Source organism: Meriones unguiculatus, chromosome X (assembly GCF_030254825.1).
Source record: "Meriones unguiculatus strain TT.TT164.6M chromosome X, Bangor_MerUng_6.1, whole genome shotgun sequence".
Lineage (NCBI taxonomy): Eukaryota > Metazoa > Chordata > Mammalia > Rodentia > Muridae > Meriones > Meriones unguiculatus.
Genome location: NC_083369.1, coordinates 62958947 through 62973356, shown reverse-complemented (window position 1 = coordinate 62973356; position 14410 = coordinate 62958947). Strand labels below are relative to the sequence as shown.

The following is a 14410-nucleotide window of genomic DNA, read 5'->3' as shown; positions in this document are numbered from 1 at the left end:
GGCAAAGGGTTTGATGTGAACCTGAGTTCAAATGTTTAGAACCCATCTGTGGCCAGGTACAGTAGTATGTCTATAATTATGCTCCTATGTCAAGATGGGAGACAAAGACAAAAACCTTCAGCCTGAGTATGCAGAAGCAAACAACAAAGAAAGTGGAAAGTAGGACCAACACCAGACTTTGTCCTCTGAACTCCACATGTGTGCATGAACCCCACACCTCCTCACCCATCCTATACACAGCATGCACATACAAATCATACACAAAAATATTTATAAAATATTCTTATTAATGAGGTACCACATATTTTGATACATTTACATACTGTGTGGTATTTAAATCAAGTTAGGCCTTTCTCCTCCACTACATATCCTTTTTTATTGTGAAAACACTGAAAATCCTTTCTTCTAACCTGAAATGTACAGTACATAATTATTGCCTGTAGTCATCCTGCTGTGCAATAATATCCCAGAGTTTCTCACTCTTGTATAACTATAATTTACTGCCCACTAACCAACCTTTTCCCATTCTTCTCCCCCCTTCACTCTCTCTAGCCTCTGGTAAATAACCATTCTACTCTTACAGTAAAATTGCTCATGTTCTGTGTGTCTTCCTTTGTTCATCCCTCCCTTAAATATTGATGTTTTTTTAAGTTATGAAACTGCTTGTCTGTAATCAAATGTTTCTGCCCATTCTGGCTCAACAATTACGGGCCATGTGATTTTGATCATTTGAGAAAACTACATAAAAATGGCATCATTGAAATGTACAATCACTGGTGATTTTTATTACTATGTAATATGTATAAGATATTTTGTACCCTTATTCCATCCATGATTTTAAGCCCTTCTTGGAGTTATCTGTATGTCACCATGAAAGGCTTTTAATATTTTTACTCTGCTAATATTGGTATTTTTAACATCATAACTATATATTACTTTCATAATCAGAACTATATTAAGTCAAAACAATTATATTAGCTTTTAAGAAGGTATTTGTTATCCTCTGCCACCACCATGATCATTACAAATTAATGCCATATTAACTAAAAATGAATGTATGTTACTGAAAGAACTATTAGAAATTTAATTGAAGGTTCACTGTTCTGCCTCAAGCTGATAATAAGGAATTCTATTACACTCCAATATCCTTCTCACTGACACATGGCTTGATATCTAACTAATCAAACAAGGAAGGTCAGCATAATCAGAAAGCTCAAAAAACAAGACAAAATAGTTGTTTGTCCTCTAGAATTTTTAAATGGAAAAAAAGATAATCAACTTCATTACTAAAGTGGCTAGATCTATTTATTTCTTAGGAGTAAATGAATATGACTATTTTAACCTTAAAACACAAATCAGGAATAAGAAGCACACTATTCAAGAAACAAGTAGATTCTCAGTGAACTGCTTACAATGATGAAGAGGTTTTTTTTTTGAAGTAAATGGATATTATAGCATATGATAAACATATTATTCCTGGTTGTGGTTGCTGGGTGTTGACAGACTTCTAGTCCATCCCTTGAATCCCTCCCTGTTTTCAGTGAAGTTCAAGGATAGGAAGAAAACTCCTAGCTCACATTTTGAAGAGATGACCATGAAAAAACAAAACAAAAAGCAACCTTGTTTGTTAGGTCACGTGAGCTTGTTTCCTTATCAATATAGATCCCTCAAAGTAGGAGTACAAAAGAATTACACATCAATTCAAGTTTAAAAGGAATGTTAAACTATCATCAGGTTGCTTTATCCCTCTCCTGGAGCAAATAATGAATCACTTAGCAGAATAACTACAGTCCCATTGAGTTTTAGACATTAGAGATGGAGATGAGTGAAAATGGGAATTTACTGACCTAAATCCTCAATGTATCCACTTGCATATAATGACAATAAAAGAGAGGCCATGAATTTGAAAGAGAGAAAAGAGAGGATTTAGAGAGAGGAAATGGAAAGGATAAATGTAATTATAAAAGTAAAAAAAAAGGAAAGAGAAAACATGCCACCTGTTTTTCTTGTGCCATGACTTTATTCTTACCTATCACTTTGCTTAGAAAGTTTTTCATCCTTTGTGCCTGACAAAATACTGTCTGACTTTCTTTTTCTTCCTTTTTTTTTTTAAAGTGGGAAGGTGGTTGTTTTTTTTTGGGGGGGGGTGTTTGTTTGTTTGTTTGTTTTGAGACAGGGTTTCTCTTTGTAGCCCTGGCTGTCCTGTACTTGCTTTGTAGACCAGCCTCTTCCTCCCTAAGTAATGGGATTGCAGGTATGCACCACCACACCTGGCACCATGTGACTTACATTATGTCCAGGTCAAATGCCATCTGCATTGCTAAATAACTTGGTCTTTCCTTTCTTTGCATTTATATCATTCTGCACATACATCAATCAGATCCCAAAAGCCTTAGCTCCACCAGATTTAAAAAGTATTTTTGAAGCATATTAGCTGCTTGTGCTTTCATTCCCTCATCTATAAAATTCGAGGAATTACAACATCTGTGTCAGGTGTGGAGTGGTGATTAGTAAGGCAGTTTGTGGTTCTTCTAGAGAAATGCCTAGCACATAATCAACATTATATTAACCATTTGTTATTATTCCTATTATGAAGTTAAAGAAAGCAGCAAGACAAAAATCATTTCTTCATACTGTAGGGAAATTTCTCTACTGTGCTACTCTAGTGACCTTGCAGTACCCACATAGGCCTTGTAAACAAGGTTAAACTACAGTGTGACCTAGGTCTTGGCAGAACATATTATGATCCTCCCGGAAAGTAGGAAGATAAATAACCATTGAAGAATTGCCTCACTGTTCTTTTTATCTGTCTTCTACATTGTTGGAGGCCCAAAACCTTGTAGAAGATTGCCATGAGACAGTTTCTCACACTACTTCTTAGTTCCAAAAAAGTACATAACTTCACATTTCAGTTATCTTGAGTACAAATGCAGGCTATAAAGTAGAGCCAGTTGCAAAGTTCACCTCACAACAACAGTTTACCCTACTGTTCAGGTTACATGCCATGTGGACCCTTTTAGTTTGATATTATCCTGAGAGAGAAGGATTTGAGGAGCTGATTGAAGAGTGAGCTTTTAGTAATGTTTGTGTAAGTAAGAATCTCCTTCCTTTGGGGGTCATTGTTTTCCTGTTGATGAATCTGTGAAAAATCTGTTCAGTCGGCCTACCAGATCCCACTGTGGCCCTGCTTAGGGACTGCTTGGTTTTGTTAATAAGAGACAAGGAGAAATTTGTTTATTTTGTTCAACATTATATATCCACTGTGTGATCCATCAATAGCATCTGGCATATAGTAAATTCTCTTTGAGTATTTGCTGCATTCAGAAATCATAACAAACAATGATATAGTCATGGGTATTCATAGAAAATCCATAGTGTAGAGACCTGGGGGAAGGGAAAGACAGAATATAAAGAATGAAAAAGAGCCAGCCAGTGGTGGCTCATGTCATTACTCTCAGCACTTGAGTGGCAGAGGCAAGAGGATCTATGTGAGTTCCAGGCCGCAAGTTCCAGGTCAGCCAGAGCTGTTACATAGAAACACCCCATCTCAAAAAAAAAAAAAAAAAAAAAGACAATATTTGCTTTTTAAAAAAATTAAAAAATTTACCTACTCATGAGGTATGAAGAAATATATGTCGTGGTTTGAATGAGAATGGCCCTCATAAGCTCATATATTTGAATGTCTGACTCCCAGGTGATGGATTGTTTAGGAGGGCTTAAGGGGTGTGGCCTTGTTTGAGGAGGTGTGTCACTGGGGTAGGCACAGTCTCTCTCTCTCTCTCTCTCTCTCTCTCTACATATATATATATGTATATATGCAACTTGTGGATCAGATCAGTAAGTGTTTGACTACTGCTCCAGCATCGTGCCTATCTGCCTGCCACCACACTCCACACCATGATGATAATGGACTCACCCTGTGAAACTGTAAGCAAGCCCCCTATTAAATGTTTTCTTTTATAAGTTCTCTTGATGATGGTGCTTAATTACAGCAATAGGAAAATAACTAAGACATCTATGCCACCCATGAAAAAAAAAAACTCTATTGCTCTTAACATTCTTTCATTAATTCATTAGGAATATTTAATATCTTATAAGCTCTAACTTAATGTAATAATATAAAAAGGCAAGACTGGATCAACATTTTTCAAATATGCTTCAAGGGGCCCCTGTCATTTCTATTAGATACTTAGTGGGCGATAGTACCTATTTCATCAATGTGCTAAGATTTCTTATAAAAGCATATTTGAGGAGTCGGAGTGGATGGGGGAAGCAGAGGGAGGTGGAGAAGGAACTGGAATAAAAGAAGGTGGGGTAAAATGTAGTTGGGATGTAAAAATTAATAATAATTAATAATAATAATAAGTATTTGAATAAAAAGGCCTGACAGCTAAAACCAAAGCAAAATAAGTCTGTAAACCACTCTAGCTCAAAAATATTTCAATAAGGGGGATCCAAGATGGCTGTGCTGGAAGGACACTGTGTGTGACAGACAGGACAGCAGTGACTCACAGCGACCAACAGATGCAACTCTGGGCCCTAAAACACCAGCAATTGTGTTTCCCAGGTGAGAGGAAACCCCACGGTGTAGGAAGCAATCCAGTCAGATCACCCAGCTAAACCCTGGAAGAGTTCCTGGGTCCAGGCAGGTGCTTGGTCCCTGCCCAGAGCCACACGCCTGTGTGCTCTGATCACCATCCTAGACTGAACTGTGGGCACCACAACACCAGAGACTAGGATTTTCTGTCGAGAGAAAACCCCACGGTGAAGGAAGCAATCAGGACCGTACTCAAGTCACAAAGAAAATTCCCGGGAAAAGGCCTGGGGTCCGGGAGGTGCCCAGCCGCCAGCCGAGAGACCTGTCTGCATGCCAGCCTCACAGTCCCAGACAGAACTGTGGGCCCCAGGGTACTAAAGACTGGATTTCCCTGTAGGGAGAAAACCCTATGCTGAGGTTCGACCTCAGGATACTCAGTTGACAGCCCCACCCCTGCAAAATTCTCTAGAAAAGTTACCGGGTTCTTGCAGGCACCAAGTCACCATAAAGGAGCCAATCGCCTATGCCTGCATGCTCTACACACCATCCCAGAGGGAACTGTGGACCCCAAAACACGACATACTGAGTTTCCCTGTAGGGAGGAAAACCCCACAGTGGGGGAAATATCAGGTCTGATCTCAGGACACCCAGCTCCAGAAAACTTTCTGGGTTCCCGAAAGTTCCAAGCTCTAGCCTCCTGCTGCATGCATGAATGCTGTGCTCACTTGCCACTGATTACCACTTGGGTACTGGGGTATAAAGCTCCAACTTCAGACCTACAGAAGCTTAAGAGCCACTGGATCAGCCCCCAGATACTGCACCAAGGTGCAACCAGTTATCCCCAGCTAAACTGACCAAACCATGGGACTCCCTGGTTCTTCAAGAGGGCTGCATCCAGAAAAAGAATCTAAGAGCAAAAGCACCAATTCACTAAATTCAGAGCAAGAAACCCAGTGGCAGGGAAGCTGTACAAGACTTCTCCTGATGAGAGGACAGACCCCTTGATTAACAACAAACATAGTTACCACACAGGTCCATACACCTGAGGTGAGCTGTGGTAATAACTGAGAAGCAACGCCATTTGGTTGACCATACCCAAAAAGCTGAGGAGGCCTCCTCCTTCAGAATCCTGCCAAGGAGATTCTCCCCACCCTAAGATTCCAGCAAGCACCAGAAACTAACAGCCAACACCCGAGTCAGCCAGATGGGTAGAGGCCAGCATAAAAGCACAACCAACAAAAGCCAAAGCAATAAGGTATCTCTAGAATACAATTATCCAGGGGCAGGTAGCCCTGGACACCCAAACATAAGGGAAATTCAAGATGACCTTACATCTATGCTTATGAAGAGAATAATGGAGGAAACAAATAAAATGTGTAAAGAAATAGAGGAAGATAATGTCAAACAGAAAGATAAAGTCAAACAGATTATAACCATCTGTAAAGAAATACAGGAAGATACTGCCAAAAAGTTTGTGGCCTTCAGAGACGAAATGATTAAATTACTGAAAGAAATAAAAGAAACAGAGGAATGTTCAAACAAACAGGTGAAGGAATTGAAGGAAAAACAGGAAAATACAGTCAGACAGGTGAAGGAAATCAACAAAATGGTTCAAGATCTGAAGATAGAATTGGAAAAATTAAAAACATACAAATGGAGGAAATCATGGAGAGGCAGAACTTAAGGAAGAAAACAGGAACTACAGAGCTAAGCATAACCAACAGACTACAAGAGACGAAAAAAGAATCTCAGGTGAGGAAGATACAATGGAAGAAATCGATGTATCCATCAAAGAAAATAATAAATCTAAAATATTCCTGACACAAACCATCCAAGAAATCCAAACAACATGAAAAGACAAAATCTAAGAATAATAGGAATAAGGAAAAAGAAGATTCCCTCCTCCAAGGTGCAGAAAATATTTTTAACAAAATCATAGAAGAAAATTTCCCCAACTTAAAGGAGAGGCCTATAAGCATTCAAGAGGCCTACAGAACACCTAATAAATTAGACCAGAAAAGAAAATCCTCCCGCCGCATAATAATCAAAACAATAAGCATACAGAATAAAGAAAAATACTAAAAGCTGCAAGGAAAAAAGGCCAAGTAACATAAAATGGCAAACCCATCAGAATCACACCTGACTTCTCAACAGAGACTATGAAAGCCAGAAGGGCCTGGAAGGATATCATGCAGACCCTAAGAGAACACAGATGTCAGCCTAGCAAAACTCTCTGTCATCATAGATGGGGAAAACAAGAATTCAATAACAAAAACAAATTTAAACAATACCTACCCAAAAATCCAGCATTAGAGAAGATGTTAGAAGGAAAAATACAACCCAAGAAAACTAACTACTTTCAGGAAAACACAGGAAATAAATAACCTCATTACAGCAAAACTAAAAGTAACCAAGCACACAAACACAATACCACAACCAATGTCAAAATTAAAGGATCTAACAGCCACTGGTCATCAACATCAATGGACTCAATTTTCTAAGAAAAAGACACAGACCAACAGAATGGATTCATAAACAAGACCGAACAATCATTTCCATACAAGAAACACATTTAAGTCTCAAAGATAGATATTACCTGAGAATAGCGAGCTGGAAGAAGTTCTTCCAAGCAAATGGACCCAAGAAGCATGCAGGAGTAGCCATTCTAATACCTAATAAAATAGACTTTCAACCAAAAATAATCAAAAGAGAAAAGAGAGGGACAGTTCATACTCATCAAAGGAAAATTCCATTGAGAAGATATCACAGTCCTAAACAACTATGTCCCAAATACAAGGGCACCCACATTTGTAAAAAAAAAAAACAAAATTAATAAAACTTAAACCACACATAGATCACCACACATTAATAGTGGGAGACTTCAACACCCCACTCTCAACAAATAACAGGTCAACAACACAAAAATTAAACAAAGAAACAATGACTCTAACAGAGGTCATGAATCAAATGGACCTAACAGACATCTACAGAATCTTACACCCAAACACAAAAGAATTTACCTTCTCAGAACCTCATGAAACCTTCTCCAAAACAGACCATATATTTGGTCATAAAGCAAGCCTTAGAAGATACAAGAAGATTGAAATAATCCCTTGTATCTTATCTGAGCACCATGCACCAAAGCTGGACCTTAACAACAACAGAAATAGCAAAAATCCTACACAAACATGGAACTGAAAAATTTGCTATGCAAAGACAGCCGGGTCAGGGGAGAAATAAAGCAAAAAATTAGAGACTTCCTAGAATTCAATGAAAATGAAGGCACAACATATGCAATCTCATGAGAAACAATGAAAGTAGTGTTAAGAGGAAAGTTCGTAGCACTAAGTGCCTTCAAGAAAAGATTCAAAACATCTCATTCAAGCAACTTAATGGCTCACCTCAAAGCCCTAGAGAAAAAAAGCAGACACACCCAAGAGGAATAGGCAATTGTAATAATCAAACTCAAGGCTGAAATCAATAAATTAGAAACAAAACAATTCAAATAATCAATGAAACCAAGAGAAAATAAAAAAGATAGACAACTACTTAACCAAACTAACTAAAAGGCAGAAAGACACTATCTAAATCAACAAAATCAGAAATGAAAAGGGGGACGTTATAACATACACTGAGGAAATCCAAAAAATTATTAGGTCTTACTTCACAAAATTTGAAAATATAAATGAAATGGATAATTTTCTTGATATATTCCACTTACCAAAGCTGAATCAAGACCAGGTAAATCAATTAAATAGCCATATATCTCCTAAGGAAATAGAAGCTGTCATCAAAAGTCTCCCATCCAAAAAAGAGGCCAGGGCCAGATGGTTTCAATGCAGAATTCTACCAGACCTTCAAAGAAGAGCTAACATCAATACTCTTCAAACTGTTCCATAAAATAAAAACAGAAGGAACATTACCAATCTCATTCTATGAGGCCACAGTCACTTTGGTACTTAAACCATACAAAGACCCAATAAAGAAAGAGAATTTTAGGCCAATCGCACTTATGAACATTGATGCAAAAATACTCAACAAAATACTCACAAACTGAATCCAAGAACACATCAAAGATATCATCTACTATGACCAAGCAGGCTTCATCCCAGGTATGCAGGGGTGGTTAAATATATGGATATCCATCAATGTTATCCATCATATAAACAAACTGAAAGAAAACAAAAAAAGACCACATGATAATCTCCTTAGATGCTGAAAAAAAACATTTGACAAAATCCAACACCCATTCATGTTTAAAGTCTTGGAGAGATCAGTGATACAAGACACTTACCTAAGCATAGTAAAGGCAATATACAGCAAGCTTATAGCCAACATCAAACTACACGGAGAGAAACTTAAATCAATCCCACTGAAATCAGGGATGAGACAAGGCTGCCCACTCTCTCCATAACTCTTCAACATAGTTCTTGAAGTCCTTGCTAGAGCAATAAGGGAATTAAAGGAGATCAAGGGGATACAAATCAGAAAGGAAGATGTTAAAGTATCAATATTTGCAGATGATATGATAGTATACATGAGTGACCCCCAAAATTCTACCAGTAAACTACTACAGCTGATAAACACCTTCAGCAAAGTAGCCCAATACAAAATTAACTCAAAAAAAAAAAAAATCAGTAGCCCTCCTCTATACAAATGACAAATGGGCTGAAAAAAAATTAGGGAAACAACACCCTTTACAATTGCCACAAAGGACATAAAGTACTTTGGTTTGACTCTAATCAAGAAATTCAAAGACTTGTCTGAAAATATCTTCAAGTCTCTGAAGAAAGAAAGAGAAGAAGATATCACAAGATGGAAAGATTGCCCATGCTCAGGGCCTGACAGGATTAACATAGTAAAAATGTTCATCTAACCAAAAACAATCTACAGATTCAATGTAATTCCCATCAAATTACCAACACAATTCTTTACAGACCTTGAAAGAAAAATTCTCAACTTCATATGGAATAACAAGAAACTCAGAAATAATCCCACACACTTATGGACACCTGATTTTTTACCAAGATGCCAAAACCATACAATGGAAAAAGGATAGCATCTTCAATAAATGGTGCTGGTCTAACTCGATATTGAAATTTAGAAAAATGCAAGTATATCCATACTTATCACCCTGCATAAAACTAAAGTCCAAGTGGATCAAAGACCTCAATATAAAACCAGACACACTAAACCTATTAGAAGAAAAATTGGGGAAGAGCCTTGAGCTCGTTGGCAGAGGAGACAACTTCCTGACCAGAACACCAATAGCACAGGCTCTAAGATCAACAATCAATGAATGGGAACATAAGAAAATGAAAAGCTTCTGTAAAGCAAAAGACACTGTAGTCAGAACACAACTGCAGCCTACAGATTGGGAAAGGTTCTTCACCAACCCTATATCTGACAGAGGGTTTATATCCAGAATATGTAAACAACTCAAGAAGTTAAACAGCAACAAATCAAGTAATCCAATTTTAAAAATGGGGTACAGAGCTAAACAGAGAATTCTCAATAGAGGAATATCGAATGGCAGAGAAACACTTAAAGAAATGCTCAACGTCCTTAGCTATCAGGGAAATGCAAATCAAAACGACCCTGACATTTCACCTTACACCCATCGGAATGGCTAAGATCAAAAACTCAAGTGACAACACATGCTGGAGAGGATGTGGAGAAAGGGGAACCATCCTTCATTGCTGGTGGGAATGTATACTGGTACAACCACTTTGGAAATAATTCTGACACTTTCTCAGACAAGTAATGATAGTGCTACCTCAAGATCGAGCTATACCACTCGTAGGCATATATACAAAATATGCTCAAGTATACAACAAGAATATTTGCTCAACCATGTTCATAGCAGCTCTATTTGTAATAGTAAAAAGCTAGAAACAACCCAGATGTCCCTCAATGGAGGAATGGATACAGATATTGTAGTACGCTTACACAATGAAATACTACTCAGCAATTAAAAACAAGTAAATCATGAAATTTACAGGCAAATAGTGGGAGTAGATCATCCTGAGTGATGTATTCCAGAAGCAGGAAGACACACATGGTATATACTCACTTATAAGTGCATATTAGACATATAATATAGGATAATCATAATAAAATCTGTACCCCTAAAGAAGATAAACAGGAAGGAGGTCCCTGGGTAAGATGTTCAATCTTCATTCAGAAAGGCAAACAAGATGAACATCAGAAGAGGGAGAAAACAGGCAACAGGACAGGAGACTACCACAGAGGGCCTCAGAAAGACTCTATCCAGCAGGGTATTCAAGTAGATGATGAGACTGATAGCCAAACGTTGGGCAGAGTGAAGGGAATCTTATGAAAGAATTGGGAGCTAGAAAGACCTGGAGTAGACAGGAGCTCCACAAGGAGAGAAAAAAAATATGGGCTCAGGGATCTTTTCTGAGACTGGTACTTCAGTCAAGGACCATTCATGGAGATAACCTAGAATTCCTGCATAGATATAGCCCATGGCAGCTCAGTGTCCAAATGGGTTCCCTAGTAAGTGGAACAGGCACTATCTCGGACATGAACTCAGTGGCCTGCTGTTTGATTACCTCACCCTGAGGAAGGTGCAGCATTACCAGGCCACAGAGGAAGACAATGCAGCCACTCCTGATGAGACCTCATAGACTAGCATCAGACGCAATCGGATGAGGACCCTCCCATCAGTGGACTGGGGGAGGGGCATGGGTGGAGAAGAGGGAGGTAGAGTGGGATTGGGAATGGACAATCGAGAGGGCTACATTTGGGATATAATGTGAATAAGCTGTAATTAATAAATAAATTTATAATAAGGATAAATAAATTAAAAATATTTCAATACAGGTTAAGATAGAGGAGACTTGTTACCTACATACCCAGGAGCCAATAGCAGGGGATTAAAAATAGGCCCTCAAAATTGAAATAATGGTACTCTTTAGGTTTGGTGTTAGAAGGAAAGTTTGTAGAAGATATTATATTCCTGGCTCAGAATTTTGTTTACTGTCCTCACCTTAAGTAAAGACAAAAGACAAAGTTTTCTTTTGGAAGTCTCTGGATTAGATTATTATACATCAACCAAATCCAAAACCCACTTCTAATAGTTAACCAATGTTGAGGCTCAATTTTTTCCCATATTTTAGTATTTCCTACTTTGGACTGCATCACACAATTGATGAATATAGTTAATATTTATTTGGTATAACTGCCATCTTTCCTTTAAAACATTTTTTATCAAGCAAATGATATGTAGAACTTAAAGATGTCTTAGATTCAAAGAAATGTCATATTATCAATAGGAAAAATAGGCACACAAAATTGAGGAAGAAATTTTTATCTTAGTTAGGCTTCTAGTGCAGTGATAAAACAGCATGACCAAAAGGAACTTGCAGAGGAAAAGGGTTTATTTCATCTTATAATTCTCATGTCAGATTCTGTCACAGAGGGAAAGCAGAGCTGGAATCTGTGTGCCTGAATTGATGCCGAGGGCATGGAGGAGTGCTGCTTACTGGCTTGCTTCTCCTTGGTTGCTTAGCTTGCTTTCTTTCACAGTTCAGGACCACCTGCCCAGGGTGGCACCACCCACAGTGGGTGGGATCACCAACACCAATCATCAATGAAAAAAGTGCACCCACGGACTTGCCTACTGGTCAATCTGATGGAAGCTTTTTCTTCTTCCCAGATGAACCTGGCTTGTGCTACGTTGATTGAAAAAATAAAAATAAAAATAAAAATAAAAACAGCTATCTAGCACAGGTGTGATCAATAATCTCTTTATTCTGAATTTTACCAGTGGACTGAAGCAATGAGAATAGATGTAACCATCCATTTACTCACAGAAAAAACTTCAAGCTAAAATTTGGAAGTTTGGTTACTTAGTGTGGAGTGAATCAAACCCATGATCTCCCGCACATTTCTATTTCTATTTCTATTATTTCTGATCTAAACACTACCAACCCAAGTCAGGGCTTTTAATAAAGAAATTCCATTTTGGAAGTCAGTTTACCACTATACATTTGCCCTCACTTATTCTGGATTCCTGTTATAGTCACCAGCCACTCAAATATGCCATGTTTGTACATCTTTTCATATGTTATCACTGCTCAGAAGACTTTTCTTTGCATGTTGTCTGCTATAGAAATCCTATCCATCCAAATGGGGTTAATTGATCTTTTTCTGCTAATAATTCTATACCTGTTACATGCCTCTACATATGGACTGAACATACAAAGCCCTAGAGATTATTTTAAAAGGCATCTATTACATTCACTGTAAATTTCTCAGAAATAACTGTTTCTGATTTCTCTTTTTAGGTTAGTACTTAGTTAGACTTTGGTATGCAGAAGAATTTAGTAAGTATTTAAAGATGAAGAATAAATATGAAAAGAAAGTTAAAAAAAAAAGAACAGTATGGAAGTGGCAAAACATGGAGCTGTGGTATGGCTAAGTTGATAACACACTTGTCTTATAAGCACCAGGACCTATATAAAAATGGCAACCATGGTGGCACATGCTTGTAGTTTCAGAGCTGAGGAGGTTGATGAGACAGGAGGATTCCTGGGGCTCTCTGACCAGCCACTCTAGCCAATTGGTAAAATTTAGGCCAATAAAAGATCTTGTCTCAAAGAAGGTAGATGGTGTTCCTGGAATGAGAGTGACATACAAAATTGCCCTCCAGTCTACACAGACACACACACACACAAGCAGGCACCCATGCATGCATACAAGCATGAACACACATGCGCATACACACACAACAACAACACACAACAAAGTGTCATGACATGAACAATGTTTTAGTTGATGCTGCTCTTCATTGGGATACCTGCTTTATTCAAACCTGAACTCCTTGCTGGACTTAAAATTGCTGACATTGAGTTTAATTGTTAATAATAAAATCTATTTATCTCTATTAGGTTTTTCTCCATAGTTGATTATACATACATTCATTAGAGCGAAGGCACGAATATTCTGCATATATTTTTATTTTGTTTTAGATAAACTGTATATTGCTGTTATGAGATGTGATTTAGTTTCCAAGATCCTTTATTCAGGATACCTTTAATATTAAAACTAATAGCAATTTGCATAAGAAAAACGGATAGACTTACAACAGTTTTATTTATTTAGAGCGTAGGATTTCTCCAGAGCTTAGAGCAATCCCCAACACTAGACATCAAAACATAATTTTACAGTAATTTAAGAGAGAAAAATTTGAATATTACTGATAAGACCCTGGGAGCTTAATTACTTCAAGATCACTTGAAATCTTAACTCATTAGAGTCTGAAAAATCTCCTGAGGTATTTAAAGTCGGTATTCCCATTATGTTACTTGATTCAACTTGAGTGTCTTAGATTTTGTTAATAGGAGAAAACTTGAAGCTACTGCCGCCAAAAGGAGAGCCCATTTATCATTTTCTTGAGAAAAGCTATTAAGCATCTCCTCAGGGTACCTCAGCATTTGATAATGTAAAAGAAGGCAAAGGATTTAAAGAAGGAATACCTCCTTATCTAAAAACTAAAATTGTAACATCCATTACTTATACCTGTTGTCAAAGCGAGTTGAACTGCGCATTCTAGGGTTGACTCAGACTTTGCAACAAAATCATTATGAGTATAGAGTAAGAAACACTGAAGTGCAGTCATTCCTATTATTGGCATTGCTATTGTTAGATAGAAATGGTGACATAGTCCCTGAGGTGTTGTGTCTTCATTCAAATAAGTGAACTACTAAGCAATGTTTTACACTTATTTTTAGAAGTAAAAATCAGATCTGAAAACCAAGAAGAAAACACTTTTCGTAGTTCTTTATTATAAGCTGAGTAATTTCCAAGAACAGAAAAATAACAGAAAAGACAGATTCAGTGAAGGAA

The 14410-nt window shown here is 37.6% G+C and overlaps 1 protein-coding gene across 1 annotated transcript in view; it reads right to left on the bottom strand.

Moving 5' to 3' along the window:
* Window positions 1–14410, bottom strand: part of Dnaaf6 (dynein axonemal assembly factor 6) — a 54605-nt gene that overhangs the window by 16546 nt on the left and 23649 nt on the right. The gene's annotated exons all lie outside the window — the stretch shown is intronic.